The 18718-nt window shown below is 36.8% G+C and overlaps 1 protein-coding gene across 5 annotated transcripts in view; it reads right to left on the reverse strand.

Annotated features, from left to right (window-relative positions):
• Positions 1-18718, reverse strand: part of SMAD2 (SMAD family member 2) — a 100254-nt gene that overhangs the window by 74055 nt on the left and 7481 nt on the right. The gene's annotated exons all lie outside the window — the stretch shown is intronic.

Consider the following 18718-nt stretch of genomic DNA (forward strand, 5'->3'; position numbering starts at 1 on the left):
CTTGCTATTTATACCTCAGTAATGGTATCCCTTGAAATAGCAAGTTTAGATATATCTAGCGATTTTTCAACAGAAAATGAGGATTTACACCACGACCACTTGCTTTCCTCCAAGCTTAAAAATAATTATCTCCCAGGTAGTTTTGTACCTGATGAGATTAGTAGTTAACTACTACTGTATAATCATGTTTCCTTTTTTGTACAACTCTTTCCTTTCCCCAGAGCTAATTATGTTAGTTTTTCATTTGCCTAGTTTTCTAAGCACCTACTACAAATTCTTCCCACACTTTCCACCAGCCCAATTAAAATTTAATGTCAATGGCTTTAATCTCAAAGTAAGAGATAAGATAATTTACCACTTGAGGACAGAACTGGAGAGTTCAGATTTGAGAAGAATGGAAAACATTTTGAAACCTAGCTCTGAGAAATACGGTGTAAAATCAACTAGGGTGAAGTGAAATAACAAACTTTATCAGGTATTTGCCAGATTATATATCAGAAAGTATTCCATGAAGGAGTTCCACTTCTAATCAGGAGATACAGAGTCACAATAGACCATCACTTTCACCCTAACAATCAAAACAAGACAGAAAAGCTATAAAATCATGGTTTTTCTGAACCCATCAGAAAGTTTAAGATGCAAAGAAACCTAAGTGAAACTAAATTCCAGAAAGTGTTGAGTCTTGATAGAAGAGGGGCCCACAGATGGTCTCTTTCCTGGTAGAGTGGCTAAGGAGGAATAATCCCACCACAGTGAAGGTAAGGAGAAATCAGCCTAAATTTTAGTACATTTTAACAGTAACATGTAGGCTGACAAGACATTAGAATTCCAAGGATTCCACAGAGCAAGTCTGCACCACTCAACCGCTCAATCCCACAGGTCTGCACCAAGAGTTGGCCAAAATATGGCAAAGGTTGGAAGACAGGGCAGGAAAGCTAAAAGATACGCTAAGAAGCTTAGGATCTTCCTCAAATGCCCTGGGGAGGGGGTAGGGGGAGGGGTGGTGGTGAGATGTGAGAGAAATCAATCCAAGAGACTCCAGACATTCAGCTGCCAAGGGCTGAGGTGGGACAAGACAGCTGAGACAGAAACTTCCATGCAGATACTCTGGAAATTGAACTACCAAGGCGGGGGTAGGAAAGGACTGCTGAGAGAAAGCACCGGAAGGTATTACTCGTACCGAGAGATCTCACTAGGCACAAAAGCCTGGGGTAAGACTAGAGAGCAAAAAGAACTCCAGAATGACCAGGAAACCAGTAGCTAGGCTGTAAAGCAGAGAAGTCACCACAGTTCAGAAAGCTGATGGCTCAGATACAAAGCATAAAGCGATAACTGAAATTACACTAAGACAACAAATCTTACAGAAAGTAAAGTCTTAATCCCACTCTCAAGACACTTGAACTAATCAAAATAAAGTTGCAAATAAGCCCAGAACTAGCTGACTATGCACACATCTTGTTGACTTAGCCCCACAAGAAATGATGGGCCATTTCGGGGAAGTAGATAATATATACTTCAACCTGTACTGATTTTACACAAACATTCAGCATTCAATCAAAAATTACAAGACAGAGAAGAGTAGCAAACCAAAGTCAAAAGATGAAGTATTAATATAATCAGATCAGAGAGGGCCTAGATTTGGGGATTATCAGACATACTTTAAAATAACTATGATGAAAACTGATGGAAGAGATAGACAACATGAATAATGAAATGGAGAATTTAATCACAGACATTGAAGCTATTAAAAAAAAGATCACAGGGAAACATTAAAAATGAAAAATACAGTATCAGAAATTAAAGATTTCTTTAGATGGATTTAAAAACAGACAGAAATAAGCTGTGAATTTGAAGACAGGCCAAATTAAAATGCCCAGATTGAAACATGAAGAGAAAAAAAAAAAGTGTGGAAAAAAATCCCAGAACATCCAAGACCAAATGTCAATTGGGGTTTAAGTGGAGTGTAACTGGGGTCCCAGAAGGAGATGAAAAGAGAGAATGGGGCAGAAAAAGCTTAAGAAGAGATAATGGCCAAAAGCATTTCAAAAATGATGGCAGATATCAACCCACAGATGGAAAGGAAACATACAGTAGTCAATCTGCTGAATATTAAAGATAAAAATATAATGGCTGAGTGTCACTTAGGATGGCAGTGAAAACCCAGACGAAAGGGGAATCTGCACTCATTCACAAGCTCTTTTCAAAGGCTCTCAACTGAGTTCTCTTGAAAAAGAATGGCATGGGGCAAGAGAAGGGAGAGAGCTCCTCCCCTTTAAGTGGCACCTAACATGAAGCAAAAGCCTTCAACCAGGAGGGGAGATGCAGGAAAGCCTCCCACACCCAGGGCCCAAGGAAAGTTTCCCTGCCTGAAAGGGAAGAGTAAAGCAAAAGCTGTGTACTATTTGAGAGGGTGGGGGGAGCAGAGCCTATTTGCCCACCTCCCACATACAAACAAGCCTTTCACCATGTAACATAACCACAGTCTACCCCTAGAGGAAGACAGGAAACACTGCCACCACCAGTGGCAGACAAACATACCCTGATGCTAAGGAATGAATAGAAAGCAAAGCTATCGATATGACAATGGGCCAGGAGCAAGAAACTGTCTTTGGCCCAAGATCCTGCACTAATACAAAAAGCAAAGGTCTGCTACTACTAGAAGGAAAAATCCTTAACAAAATATTAGCAAATCACACCCAGTAACATATATAGAAAAAGTAATCATCATCACCAAGTGGGGTTTATCCCAAGGAGCAAAACTGGTTTAACAGTTAAAAAAAAAAAAAAAATCAAGCACCTCATTTACAGTATACAGGAGAAAAATCCTTATGATTCTCTTAACTGATGCAGGGGGAAAAAAAAAAGGCATTTGACAATGTTAATTTAATATCTATCCATGATTAAAAACCCTCAGAGAACTAGAAATAGAAAAGGGGAAGAAGTTCTTCATTCTGGAAAACGACATCTATGAAAAACCTAAAGCTAGCAACATATCTAATGATGAAACATTGAGTCCCTTTCCCTTATAACTGAGGATACGACAAGGATGTCCACTGTCACTACTTCTATTCAATAATGCACTGAATGTTCCAGCCAGCACAATAAGGCAAGAAAGAAATAAAAGGCATAAAGATTGGAAAGAAGTAAGTATATTCTCTGGTGATATGACTGTCTTCATTGGAAACTGCACAGAACCTACAAAAACACTAGTAAAATTAGGAAGTGAATTTAGCAAGGTTTCATGATAGAAGGTCAACATACAAAATTAAGTGTATCTCTACATACAAGCAAAGAACAAATGGAAAATGAAATTTAAAGAAATACCAGTTATAACTGCAACAACAACAACAAAAAACCTATAGGTCAATCTAAAGAAAGATACTCAAGACCTCTATACTAAGAACTGCAAAATATTGCTAAGGTAAATGAAAGAAGACTGAAATGAAGAGAGACCATGTTCATAGACTGGAAGACTCAATATTATTTAAATGTCCATTCTTCCCAGTTTGATATATAAATGCAATCCCTGTTGAAATCCCAGCAGGATTTTTTAAAAAGAAACTGATATGCTGATGCTAAAATTCCTATGGAACAAAAGAGATCTAGAATAATAAAACCAAGCTTGAAAAAAGAAAAAGGATTTTTGAGGACTTATACCACCTTATTTCAAGACTCACTGAAAAAGCCTTAGTAATCAAGAGTATAGAGTGGGCATAAGAAAAATAAAGATAGTGAAATAGAAGAGCGTCCAGAAATAGACCCATACATATACAGTCAACTCATTTTCTACCAAGGCGCCAAGTCAATCTATTTTCAACATTTTTTCAACAGCTTTTCAAAAATATGGAAAATAGTAAACCTCAAGCACTATCTTATACCATCCTCAATAGGAAAGCAAAATCTTAACTCTTAGAGGAAAACACAAAATACTTTTATGTCCTTAAGACATAAAAAGCACTAACCACAAAAGAAATATAAATAACACAAACCTCATCAAAACTTAAAATGCCTGCTTACCAAAAGACACCACTAAAGAACGAGTAAGTCACAGACTAGAGAAAAAATATTTGCTATAAATATTTGAGATAAAGGGCTACCATATAGAATATATAAAGAACTGCAAGTCAAAGAAAAAAGTGCACTCCATTTTTTAAAAAATAGGCAAAGGACAAATTACAGATATTGCATGAAAGAGGATACACAGGAATGGCCAATAAGCACGTTAGGAAGTGTTTAATATCAACAATCTTCAGGAAATGCAAATTAAAACCACAATGCATTTCGCACCATCTAGAATGGTTTAAAAATATTCTGACACTGTCAAATGTTGGTGAAGATGTAGAATATACTAGTTTCCTATTCCTGTTGTAACAAATTATCACAAACTCAGTGCTTTAAACCACCACAGATTTACCAAAATGAGTTTCAATGAATTCAAGAAAGTCAAAGTATACTCAGGACTGTTTCCTTCCAGAGGGTCTGACGGGAGAATTTGCTTCCTTGCCTTTTTCAGCCTTTAGTGGTCTCCCGTATTCCTTGGCTTATGCCCCATTCCTCCACCTTCAAAGCACATCACTCCAATCTCTGCTTGCATTGTCATACTGCCTTCTCCATCTCAGGTCAAACCTCCCTCTATCTGCCCTCTTATAAGGACACTTGTGATTACATTTAGGGCTCACCCAGATATTACCCAATAATCTCCCCATCTCAAGATCCTTAACCACATCTGGAAAGTCCCTTTTGCCATATAAATAACATTCACTGGTTCTGGGGACTAGGACCTGGATGTCTTTGGGGACCATTATTCAGCCTGACATATGGAGCAACTGGAAATGCTCATACCCTGTTGATGTGATGTAAAATGAATGGTACAGTGCCTTTGGAAAACTGGCAAGTTCCTAAAAAGTTAAACATACATCTACCCTGTATCACAACAATTCCACTCCTAGACATATTCAAGAAAAATGAAAACTTAAGTTCACAAAAAAAGACTTATACAAGAATGTTCATAGTAGCCATAACTCATGATGGCCCCAAACTGGAAAGAGCCCAAATCTCAAGAAAACTGAAAAAAATAAAACCAACAACTGTGGTATATTCATACAATGGGATACTGCTCAGGAACAAAAATGAGTGAGCTACTGATACACTTCACAACATGGATGAATCTCAAAAGTATCATGCTGGTTGGTGCTTTGTGACCACCTAGCGGGGTGGGATAGGGAGGGTGGGAGGGAGGGAGACGCAAGAGGGAGGAGATATGGGGATATATGTATACGTATGGCTGACTCACTTTGTTATACAGCAGAAACTAACACACCATTGTAAAGCAATTATACTCCAATAAAGATGTTAAAAAAAATCATGCTGGGAAAAAGACACTCAAAATATATACTGATTCCACTTATGACTTGCAACAACTGGGGAAACTAATACAGTGAGAGAAGTCAAATGACTGTCTCAGGAAGGGGGAGGGACACACAGAGAAATGCTTGGTCCGATGCACAAATACCTTTCTGGGGTGATAAGACTGTTTTCTATCTTATTTTGAGAAGTAATTACATGTGAGTACCCAAGTATCAAAACTCACAGAACTGAAAATTTAAAGTTTGGGCATTTATCAATGTAAATTACAATTCAAAAAAATTAAAAAGCATCTAAACAAATACATTAAGAAGTTTCAAACAAGCAAAGTTAAATGGACTTCTTTATCTAAGAACTTATCAGACCTTCAATATGCCAACGCATACTGTAAGTTTCAGAAGGGAGGACGTGGCAATTGACCAAGGATGTTAAGTAAGCCAACAAGTGTCTGCCCACAGCTTGGAGGGGAGCCTCTGCAAGCACATCTAGGTATATGTTGGGGAACAGGGCCGTGGATGTGGGAGGGATTTTTTTTTTATTATTTGAGAACAGTGAGAGCCCAAATGACATCCAATCACAAACTTATCTGGGGCAGCGGTGGCAAGGTTGCTGCAACAGAGGTATACCTTTACTTTAAAAAAAAAAAAAAAAAAGTTAGTATAATTCTCAAAAAAGGACTTTGAATTCTCAAAAGACCATTCTCAAAAATGGTCTTCCAAACTGAAGATACTTAGGCCTTGGTACAGTTTGCTAGAAAATAATGGTCACAACCTAATTAATAATCATATTCATTCCCCTCAAAAGGGAAAAACAATTAACAGGTCCCAACCTCAATTCAGGAAGACTGTCCCAAGGGTCTCCCACAAGAGGTAATATAGCATGCCAAATTTCACAAATTTATTTGGCCATAGTAACCCTTTTATAGGGACATCTCTGGAATTCCACATAACAATGCTGCCCTGGCACCCCTGATAGCCCAACTGTGGTTTAGATGCTAAAAATCTGAAAGGAGCCAAAAAGCAGGATTATGTGACTTTCTTTAGCAATACAGCAGAAATGGTGGGAAAGTGAGGTTTGCCCAGTTAGGGAACTGTAAGATAAGTAAAGAACAGCAACGAGAGCTTGACAGCAGGTAGCACCATTAAGCTGTCTAGAGTGGGAGATGCTATAATAACACACATAAATAAGTATATATAAAAATGCCATACATTATAGTACACTATAGTAAATACTATAATTTAAAAATACTATAGTATATGAAACTACAACTTGAAAAAATAAAGCAAACACAAAAAACTACATCAAACACATGTAATAATCCACCAAAGTAGACATTTGCAACTACCAGGCAGCAAAAGGTGTATTTGGCTGCCTTTGACCTCTGCTGAATTCCTACTCTGTGTCACAAAGCACGCTCTAGTGGAGCCAGCTATATAAACCTCAATACCATGTGACAGTCTTATCCAAGCACAGAGAACATGCTTATTAATTCAACCTTTGGAAGGGAGAGGTATCACAAAAGCAACACACAGCGGAAGTGCGAATAGAGAAAGAGAGAGAGAGAGAATACCAGGCAGAAAGTTCAGCAGGTTTTCAAGAGACAGGAAACGTTTTAGGAGTTACCCCAAAAAATGTAGGTATTACTAGAACTCAGAGTACAAGGAAGCAACGTGGTAGGAGAGAGGGGAGAGTGAGGCAGCCCAGTTTAAAAAACTGAAGACAAGTTAGTGCTAATGTTAGTATTACTTCAGTGATTTCAGAAACAATTCACATGTTATTGGCCAAGTGGATGTGGACAGTTTAGGGAAAAGGAGGATTCGAGAATAATGGCCACTAACCAGTGTAACTGAGCACTGTGGAATGATGCACTAATCCCTATTCAGAACACAGAAACAGAAGCAAATCTGAAGGCTAAGGTTACAGGGTCAGGATTAATACATGGCTTTACGTAAGTAACTGTGTTCATCACATAACCAGGGTGCAGCAGAAAATACAGCAGAGGCTCAGAAGAGAGGGTAGTCAGGGCAAGAGAGCACGCCCAAGCAAGGCAGAGCTAGTCCTGCGGAGAAGGCTTGGATTCTGAGGGCTCCGCAGGCACTGTTTCAGCCCCACACCGATTTTATCCTTAGAACAAAACTCTTCCTCCGTTACACGAGGGATCCCTGTTCCTTGCCAAAAACTGACAGAACAAGCAAATATAACAAGACTCTATCTAAAAGTGCCTATAACTTTAGTTTAATTAATCCATCCATGAGAATTCAGCCTAGGAAAATGAATAAAAATTAAACTTTTATATATGCAGCAAAAATGAAAGGGATTCCCAGTGTTAGGAAGAATCTGAGTAAACAGGTTCTCTGTTAGATTTCTGTTAGAAATGTTTCTTGTGAGTTAAGATGTATTCTTGGGGACCTGAAAACTTTCTGTAAAATCGTTAAAATTTTTTTTCTTCATGGAAATGAAAACATGAAATGTTTACGCCTATTCTGGGTCATCTGAATAACCTCATGACCTAGTATTGCCACATGATTTCAATGTCCCATGTCTTAGAAGAGCAGTTATGACCACTTTGGAACTATGTGTTCATTTAAAGTTACCAGCCTTAACTTGTCACGTTTTAGTAATCATGGCTGGCTGACTCCTGGCTAATTATCTCTGGAGAATTTTTCAATTATGCAATAAAATAATATTTTTCAGTAATGCTGATAATACACTTTAATTAGCTGAGCATTTTAAATAGCTAAGGTATCATATTTAGCCAATAGTTTTGAAATGTAAACAGACTGAGTTTAGGTTTTTTACAAGGTATCGACTCCTCCATGTTCCCAGTTGAAGACAAAATGGAGTAAGAAAATAAGAAAATTAGATTTATGATCAAGTTATCGAGATGTGAGTCATTTACATAATATACAGATTTCCTTCAATAGTGTGGCAGCAAGCTCTCTACTAAAGTTAGAAATGTTTTTCCAACATCTGCAAGAATTGAAAAATAAGTTCAGATTCTAACTCTGTTCCTAATTCCAGCTATAACTGATACTTATACAATGCAAGTTTCAACAGAATAGGAAGACTATCTTTACAGCTAAGTAAGAAAGCTTATCAAGTGATACCTTAGTAAAATTGGGATTCCAAGATTACTCACTGGAAAGTTTCAGTTAAGTAAGAGGTCTGATTATCCTGAACTAGCAAATAAAACCTTCAAATTATTAATAACTGTAAAATAGTTTTGCAAATAGCATTCTCTACATGTCTTATTAAACTACGGTTCATTTTCTTTGCAGAGTCTTCAACTTGCTGTTCTTTGCGTACTGTTTTTATTCTGATATAAACCCTATCACTGAATATGTATTACAAAAAAATCTCCAAATCCTTAGAATGTTTTTTCATTTTCTTACATTGTCTTTTAGTATATACAAATTTATATTTTAATATAAAATCTTTTATGACACAACTTTGCTTCTTTTTAAAGAAATCCCCTTCTGCACCCAAATACAGCAGGAAATATTTATTGAGTGCTTACTCAATGACACGTTAGTGTAATAGTCTGGTAAGCATTAACTCATTAAATTCTCATAAGAATCCAGTGGGGTGGGTACTATTATTTACCAATGAGGAATCTGAGACACAAAGAAATACCCTGATTTTATAAAGATATTGCTCCCTCTAGATATTCTTGTAGATACTTTAGATTTGCCTTTCACACTTAGGCGCCTAACTTATCAGGAATTTCTTTTTAAGGGTTGAGATGGCGATCTAAATATCTCCTGTAAGGACAGCTTATTTAATCAGCACCATTTATTAAATAGTTTATCTTTCCTTTACTAATTCAAAATGCCACTTCTGTCACATACCAAATCCCTATAAATAAATGTCTGATTGTGGACTTTATATTCTGTTCATTGGTATGCTTGTTCGTATCTACACTACTACTACTACTACTACTTTCAAGCAAGTTTTGATACCTACAAGGTGAGCGCTCCCTCATTTTTCAAATTTATATTAGTTATTTTAATTTGAGCTTGTCAAATTCCACCAAAACCCTATAGCACTTTGGAAGTGCGATGAATTTAGATTCATTTATGATATTGAGTATTCCTATTTATGAAAATGAGATATTTCCATTTATTTTGGACTTAATACCCATCAATAAGTTGTCTAATTTTCTGTACATCTCATTAAATTTGCTTATTCCTCCATCTTGGGTTTTATTGTGGCTGGAACATTAAGAAAAAAATATTTCAGTCATACAAAAAAATCAATACATTGAAACACCCTTGGATCTCCCATCCAGCTCTGTCAACTCTCAGCATTTTGCAGTATTTGATCAGATGTAAGAAATAAGACATGATAGATGGATATAGCTGAAGTCCCCTATGAACACCTTTATGATCCCACTCTCCTCCCTCTTGTTTCTCAGGGAGAGTCACTATCTTGACTTTCCCCCATGGTCATTAAAGGGTTTTGATACATATGGTATCCATACAATAAAGTTTTGCACATTTTATAAATTTGTGTCAAACTTTTAAACACTGCTCATGTAACTTCGCTTTTTTCACTCGTTATTATAACTATCCATGCTGATAGTTATAATATAGCATATATTATACATATATAATCCTCAACTCTAATGCATTCATTTAGCTGTCATATACCACTCCATTATATGACTCTATCACAGTTCACTGTCTAGTCTCCTTTTGGTTTCCACTCTTACAAGCTGCCATGAGTAGTCTGGCATATATCTTCTCATTCGTATATGAGAGCTCTTTAAGGACAGAAACTTCTGAACTTCTTGATCAAAAAAGAAGCTCCACAGCGAGAAATACAATTTCACACTGCAACCTCACACACACACACACACACACACACACACACACTCTCTTAAGAGACATTCTACCATATGTTATCCTCTGCCATTTCTCTAAATTGAGGGTTGTGAACCCTTAATGAATATGAAATCAACTTAGTTGATCCTGAGAAGTATCTTTTTTAAAAGAACAGAAAAGAAAAAAAAAGAAAAACAGAATACAGCAGAAAACAGAGCGCACTCAATTATTTCAAAAATTTTAATTCAGTCTGTGTCTCATGTAAAACATATTTCCCACCATAGGTCTGTAAAAAAACATATGAAAACCACTGCCTTAGGACAGATACCAAGGAGTTGAAATGCTGCATAGTAGGACATGCACATATACAACTTTACCAAATACTATCAACATGGTTACACTAATTGTCATTCCCACCAAGGAAATATGAGTTCCTATTTTACCCAGTATCACTAACACATTATTTGGTCCCTCAAACTTTTGTCAAAAGGATGGGGTGCAACACAGAGGGCTGTCGATGTTTAGCACTTCCCCAACTACTAAGAAGTTTGAGAGTATTTTCATGTTTACTGACTTTTCAGGATCCTATTCCTTTGAATCATTTGTTCACATTCACCATCTTTTTCTTAATTCACAGGAACTATTTATATATTCTAGATAATAGTCTTTTGTTAATTACACATGTCACATGTATCTTCACCTAGCAAGGGACTTTTGATGGCCTTTTTTATACTTAAGTAGCTCACTTTAATGTGCTCAAATTTATCAGTATTTTAATCATATGTATATATTTGTACCTTCTTAAAGATCCTTCCACATGCTGTCACCTTTTAAAAGTCAAAGTGTAAAGTTTTGCTTTTCACACTTGTAATTTTTTTGTGTGTATGATGTGAGGTAGGTATCTTCCCCTCAACAGAAATAATCAAGTACACCAGCACCATATACTGAATCTTTTCCCTAGTGATTACAAATGCTATTTGTGTTTCTAGGCTTTTTTTCTTTCCTTCCATTAGTCTGTATCTGAGACAAATACCATCATGTCTTAACCATTAAAGCTATACAATATGTCTTGAAATCTGATAAAGTGAATTCTCTTTCACCTGCGATTTTAATTGGAATGATACAATTTATAAATAAGTGGAGGAAAACTGACACGATACTGGCTTCTATTCATAAACACAAGTATATCTTCTTATAATTGAATATTATATGGGTCATATAATTTTTTCCATTAAGGTCCCATGTGTTTTTATTTTTTCCTAGGTATTTGTAGTTTGTGTTGCCATTTTAAAGGGTGGCTTTTTAAAATTTACATTTTGTTTTTTGCTGGCATATAGTAATGCACTGGTTTTTATATACAGTTGACCCTTGAACAATGAGGAGGTTAGAGGTGCTGACCCCCCATGCAGTCAAAACTTCGCATATAACTTTACAGTTAGCCCTCTGTATCACAGTTCTGCATGTGAGGATTCAACCAACCATGAATAGTGTAGTACATAGTTATTGGAAAAAAAAATCCACATAGAAGTGGACTGGCACAGACAGTTCAAACCCATGCAGTTCAAGAGTCAACTGTATTCTTTTTAAAGTCAACTTTATTGAGGCACAGCTTACATACAATAAAATGCACAGATGTTAAACATATAATTCAGTGAGTCCTGGTAAATATATACCTCCATATAACCACCATCCCAGTCAAGATACAGAATATTTTCATCATCTCAAAAAGATTCCTTGGGTCCCTTTTGAGTCAATCTACCCTTCACACCCATGATTTCTACCAAAGTAATTTTACCTGTTCTGGAAATTCACATCGTTGGAATCATGCCATAGGTACACTTCTATTTTTTAAACCAACACCATTTACTCAAATTAGGCAAGTTCCCTAATTCCTAATTTTCTAAGAATTTTTGTCAAGAATAAGTACTAAATTTTATCATATGCTTTCCTTCACCCACTGAGATTATCATACGGTTTTTCTCTTTTGATGTGTTAATGTAATGAATTTCATTTACAGGTTTTCTAATGTTTAATCATTTTTACATTCCTGAGACAAACCCTAAATAGTCACAGTGTTTTTTTTTGTTTTGAGCAAATACTAACATTTTTACCTAAAATGTTATTGCCATGTTCGTTAGTGAGATGTAGCCTACATGTTTCCCTTCTGGTACTACACTTGTCTCGATGGCTGGGAGGGTATCAAGATTACAGTTGCCTAGCAAAATGATTTTTTCTATGACATTTTGTATAACACTGGAATTACTGGTTCTTCCTAAGTTTAATAGAACTTGCCCATCTGGAATTTTCACTTGGGGTTTGGGTTTTTTGTTTGAGGATTTTTATTTAATTTCATTTTGGTGTAATATCTAACTATGAATTTAAATTTTAACATTATAATCTAATCAAGTTTCTTATTCTTAAGCCAATTTTGGTAATTTATTTTGCCAGAAATTTCCATTCTACCTGTTTTCCAATCTGAAAGCAAAAAGCTGCTCAGTGTTCTTAGTTTTGAAATCTCAATTTGGCCGCAGTCCTATCCCTTTTTCATTTCTAACACATTTGTGCCTTCTCTTCCTCCTCTATCAAACTTAGTCTTTTCAACTTAGCACCTTATGCTTAGTTGTTCCAGTTATATCTATTTTTCCCCTATTAATATTTCTCAACTTTATTTCCTTCCTTTTTCTAACTCATTACATTGTATAGTTAACTTATTTTTCTTTACTAAGTAAACATTCTTAATTCTTTAATACACATTTAAGGTTGTAAGTTTCCTAGATAGGCAAATGAACTTTTGTTGTATCCCAGTTTTCTTTGTTTTTTTGTTTTTTGTTTTGCGGTACGTGGGCCTCTCACTGTTGTGGCCCCTCCCGTTGCGGAGCACAGGCTCCGGACGCACAAGCTCAGCGGCCATGGCTCATGGGCCTAGCAGCTCAGCGGCATGTGGGATCCTCCCGGACCAGGACATGAACCCGTGTCCCCTGCATCGGCAGGCGGATTCTCAACCACTGTGCCACCAGGGAAGCCCTGTATCCCAGTTTTGATAGTATTTTCATCATCCTAAACATTTTCTAATTTTTATGAGTTGCTCTTAAATTTAGAAGTATGTTTTTTCCAGCATACAACTGTGGATTTGGGAGCTGTTGTTGCTATCCTCCTGTTATGTTTCTAACTTAACTGCACTAGGGTCCAAGGACATGATTTTTAAGGTACAAATTCTTAGGAATTTGTCAACATTTGCTCTGAGGTCTAGTACATAACCAAGTTTTGTAAAATTCCATGTGTACCAGAAAAGAATATATTTGTAATTGTTGCATGCTTGCTAACTGCACATTTCCAGTGCTGTAAAACCTTATTTTTTACCTATCTCTTCTTAAATTACTGTGAGGTATGTTAAAATCTCCTACAATGATTATTACACATTTGTTGACTTACCCTTATAATTCTGCTAATGTTACCGTATAGACTGCTATAGACTGTCCCTACCACACCTGCCCTGCCCTGCACCCAAATTCACATGTTGAAACCTAATTCCAATGTGATCGTATCTGGGGGTGGGGCCTTTGGGAAGTGATTAGGTCATGAGAGTGGAGCCCTCATGAATGGGATTAATGCCCTTATAAAAGACACCCCAGGGAATTCCCTTGCCCCCTTCTGGCATATGAGGTTACAGCAAAAAGATAGCTGTCTATGAAGTAGGAAGCGAGCCCTCACCAGACACCAAATCTGCTGGCACCTTGAACTTGGAATTCCCAGCCTCCAGAATTGTGAGAAATAGATTTCTGTTTTTATAAGGCACCCGGTCTATGGAATTCTGTTACAGCAGCCCAAATGGAGTTTATGCCTAGTACATCTTTTTGCATCTTTTCCCTTTACTTTAAAACTGTGTCATCATAGTTTCAAGTGTATCTACTAATAAAAAGCATTTAGTTAATTTTTAATTTTTCATTCTCCATTAACCAGCAAGCTTAATCTGAAATTATATATTGGTTTATGGAGATATTTAAGCTTATTTTCTATCATCTTATTTTGTTTTCTAATTCCTAAGCAATTTCTTTGCTTCTTTTTTCTCCTTTCCTGCCTTCTAGTTGAATGATCACATATTCTTTATTTCCACCGCCTCATCCCCACTGATTTGGAGTTATACATTCTATTCCAATTCTTTCAGAGGGTTATCCTTAAAAATTTTTAATGGAAAACTTTAATCAGTGGATTGCAAGTGAAGACAGCAAACAAAAAACAAACTCAACACACAATAAAGGAATTTAAAAAGAAAAAAGAAAAGACTATTTCATGAGGATAGGGAGAAGAGTAAGAAGAAAACAAGCAAAATTTTGATAACTGGAAAATGGATGGATGAGTAATAACTGTGAACAGATCAGAGACTACTTACTAACTCTAGGCTACCTGTGGAGAAACATCCTGATTTACACAGCAGAATTCTCAAAAGGCTAAGTAGCAGACACCACCAGTCACAGCAGGAACTGAGGGCCAGAAGGAGGAAGGAGATAAAATAGGCAGGATTGGGTGAGGGATATTTGAGAAGCAATCAGATACTTAGATCCACTTCCCCACTCTATGCCACTGGGTAACTGCTCCTCTCCTCTCCAGAAGACTAAATGTTTATTCTTGGCAGAGAGTAAAACAGTCTACCTGTACTAGGAGATGGCCTGGGTCCCGTTAGGAGAAGAGAGGGAGTAAATGAACATAAGCACACTAAAAGCAGACACTCCCAACCCCCTCCTCCACTGAGTTCTGGCTCCCAAGATACTAGCAGCCAGACCTTTACCCATTTAGTCAGATCAAGACTCCTCTCTGGGTTACCTGACCAACCCAGGAGGAAAAACATACAGATACTAATATTGAGAGTTTACCAACAAACGGTCCACTCAGATCACTCTACAGTGAAACTGAAAGAAGACCCACATGCTTAGTTTCCAATCAGCTTTTTAGACCCCACCTTCTTAATCAAGAATTACTTGGTTTATCTGAGAAAAAATGCAAGCAAAAACAGAAAAATGCAACCTTCAAGAAGTCTGAGACTATACAGAGAAAGAAAACATCGTCAAAATCATCACTATACCCAGAGAAACAAGAGAGAATATAGCAACCCTGAAGCAAGAGCAGCATGTTCTACAAAGGAAACATACTTTACAAAGGGAACATTCAAAGTGTAAAAGAAAAGCTCTTGGATGACTTGATAGCAGAAATGGGGGGGGGGGGGTACAACAGAAGTGTGGGAAGATACAGTATAGGAAATCTCCCAGAAAGCAGAACAAGAAGATGGAAAATAGTGGAGAAAAATGAAGAAAATTAGAGGACCAGTTCAGGAGGTCAAATGTCCAAACAGAACTTCCAGAAAGACATCAGAGATGATGGGGCGGGGGGGGGGGATTATCAGTCAAAGAAATCAAGAAATATCCCCTGAACTGAAAGATGGGAGCTTCCAGATTGAAAAGGCCCATCAAGACCCCAGGACAATGGATGAAACACATCCACGTCAAGGTTGGTGGCTATGAAACTTCTGAATGCTAAGAAGAGCCAAAAGTCTCCAGGGATAAATTTTTTGAAAGGTCATACAGAAAAGAATCAGAATGGATTTGATTTTCGCAACAGTAACACTAAGTGAAGTCAACAGAGCAATGCCCTCATGATTCTGAAAAACAATTATTTTTAACCTAGAATTCTATTACCCACCCAGGATCGAATAAAGGTATTTTCAGACATGTAACATCTCCAAATATTTTCCACACACACTCTCTCTCAAAGGAAGTCCTGAAGGATATGTTTCATCAAAAGAAAGGAGAGCAAAAGAATAGGAGATCTAACAAAGGAGAAAGGCTAAGGAACCCCATAAGATGACAGTGAACCCCATAAAATGACAGTGAAGGGGGATCCGAGGACAACTGCTGTGTACTAGGTGTAGGCAACCAGTGCAGATTGGAGCAGGTTCAAAAACATGTAGCAAAAGTAATATCAGGGGACTTGCCTGGTGGCACAGTGATTAAGAATCTGCCTGCCAATGCAGGGAACACAGGTTCAATCCCTGGTCTGGGAAGATCCCACATGCCGCGGAGCAACCAAGCCCGTGCTCCACAACTACTGAGCCTGCACTCTAGAGCCCGCAAGCCACAACTAATGAGCCCACATGCTGCAACTACTGAAGCCCATGCGCCTAGAGCCTGTGTTCCGTAACGAGAAGTCCGCGCACCGCGACGAAGAGTAGGCCCCGCTCACCGCAACTAGAGAGAGCCCACTCACAGCAACGAAGACTCAACGCAGCCAAAGATAAATAAGTTAATTAATTTTTTTTTAAAAAAGAGTAATATCAGGCTTCTCTCTAAAGTGGACAAACATCGTAAAAGTCAATGGAAGCATGACTTTCACTGATGAGACCCACTATGATCATGGTAAATGCTGAGAGTAAATGTGACAGTAAAGAACCACCTGGTATGTTTTAACCAACGTCGAGATTTCTGACGCTACAGATTATAATGCAAAGGAAAAAAAACCCGGCCTGATAAGAGGAATTCTCATGCATTCAGACTTGTTTATATATATATATGGAATTTCTTTAAGCCAGAGCCATTCAACAGAAATAGAATGCAAACCACACATGTGATTGTAAATTTTCTATTAGCTACATTAAAAAAGTAAAAATAGTTAAAAGTAATCATTTTAATAATTGTATTAATATACCCTACTATATCTCGAAAATATTATTTCAATGTGTAATCAGTATTAAAAATGGAGATATATTACACTCTATTTTTAATTAATTATTAAAAATCTAGTGTGTATTTTACAAATGCAGCCCATCTCAATTTGGACTAGCTACAGTTCAAGTGTTCAAGAGCCACATGTGGCTAGTGGCTAACTATTGAACAGAGCAGCTCTAGAAGGATACAGAACTGGGTAGCAGGAGTTAAGAGATCTGAAATATTTACTATTTTGTCCCTTTTGAATTTTGCACCATGTGCTCTTACTACCTATTCAAAAAATGAATAAAGTACATTCCCTAAAATAAATAATACAAATGTAGATATCCTCTGACCTACTTCTAGAAATCTATCCTATGTATGTGTATAATGATGTATAAACAAAGTTATTTATTACAGCACTATTTTTAATACCACAAGACTGGAAATAAATGTCCATCAACAGAGGACTGATGAAATGTATTATAGACACCCATACAGAAGAATACTGTGCAACCAAAAGAAAAAGTTTAAAAGTACTCATTATGTACTGACATGGAATAATCTACAAGATGCATTATTAAGCAAAATACAGAACCACTTTTTGTACTAAAAGGTAATATATGCACAAAGTTGCTCACATATGCATAAAATCTCTGGAGCAATACAAGAAAATCTAGTAATGCTACTTGCCTTTGGAAAGGCAACTGGGTGGCAGGGACAGGCTGGCAAAGAGACTTTTCACTGTATATCCTTTTGTATCTTTTGAATTTGGAATTTTGAATCTGAATACAATAATGTATTACCTATTTAAAAAACCCACTATGCTACATCTAGCTAGTGTCTGCTTTTTATTTACCCTGCTTGGCCTTCATGTGATATTTAAGTCCCTCTACAAAAACACTACAAACTAGTGTTTTTCTAGTTTTTCCATAGAGAAGCTTGAGGCTTGTTTTTCTCAGAGGCCACAGAAGTTTCAATGATATCGGAACAGAGATATAGATATATATATATTTTAGTATACAGTTCCCAGAATTTTATCTCCTTTCCCCAAATGGCATTACAACCCCAGCCCCAGCTACTGAATTATTTATCTAATAAATGCCCCAAGGCCAGCTTTTCCTTGACACTAACTGATTTTCTAAATTTCTGGTACCTGGGGACTTTTCTCTCCCTCTCACCCCTCCCTCTCTAGATCAGCTATATATATATAAAAACCAAAAATGTTTTACATTTTATCCAACATTTGTAGCAGGAGGAATGGGCCTAATCTATGTCTCTTTAGGTGATTTTTTAGAAATCTAGATAAAGAGAGTATAGTCAATGATGCAAAAACACTGAAGAAAGTAGTACGATAATGGAGAAAAGACTGCTAAACTTGGCAATTCAGAATTCAGTGATGACTTCTAAAAGGGCAGCAGGAAGGCGAATATGAAAAAGAGTGGCAAAAAACACTTCACAAGGTTCAAGTTTAGAACAAAGGAAGTCATTAAGTATAGAAAGTAAATGTAGATTTCAAATATCTTCAAACTGCAAATACAAAACATTCTCCAAATACCTATATAAATATTTATTTCAAAAGAAAATCAAGTTAGATATTTCAACATAAAATACTTGAAATGTGATGGTGCTGCCTCATAACGAACACCTAAGTTCCTGCTGAAATAGTATAAAATCACTATTAGATTTTTGGCCATCCACATTTAAACATGTATCACACGTTTACTAATGACCTGGATTTTTATAATTGTTTTAGTCAAAGAAACCAGGACAATAGAAAGCATTAAAAAAAAAAAAAAAGTAAAAACTAGTTTTAAGAACAACAACCAAAAAAAA

This window comes from Aethalodelphis obliquidens, unplaced genomic scaffold (genome assembly GCF_003676395.1).
Source record: "Aethalodelphis obliquidens isolate GAN/ISIS:26980383/991018 unplaced genomic scaffold, ASM367639v1 scaffold19, whole genome shotgun sequence".
NCBI lineage: Eukaryota > Metazoa > Chordata > Mammalia > Artiodactyla > Delphinidae > Aethalodelphis > Aethalodelphis obliquidens.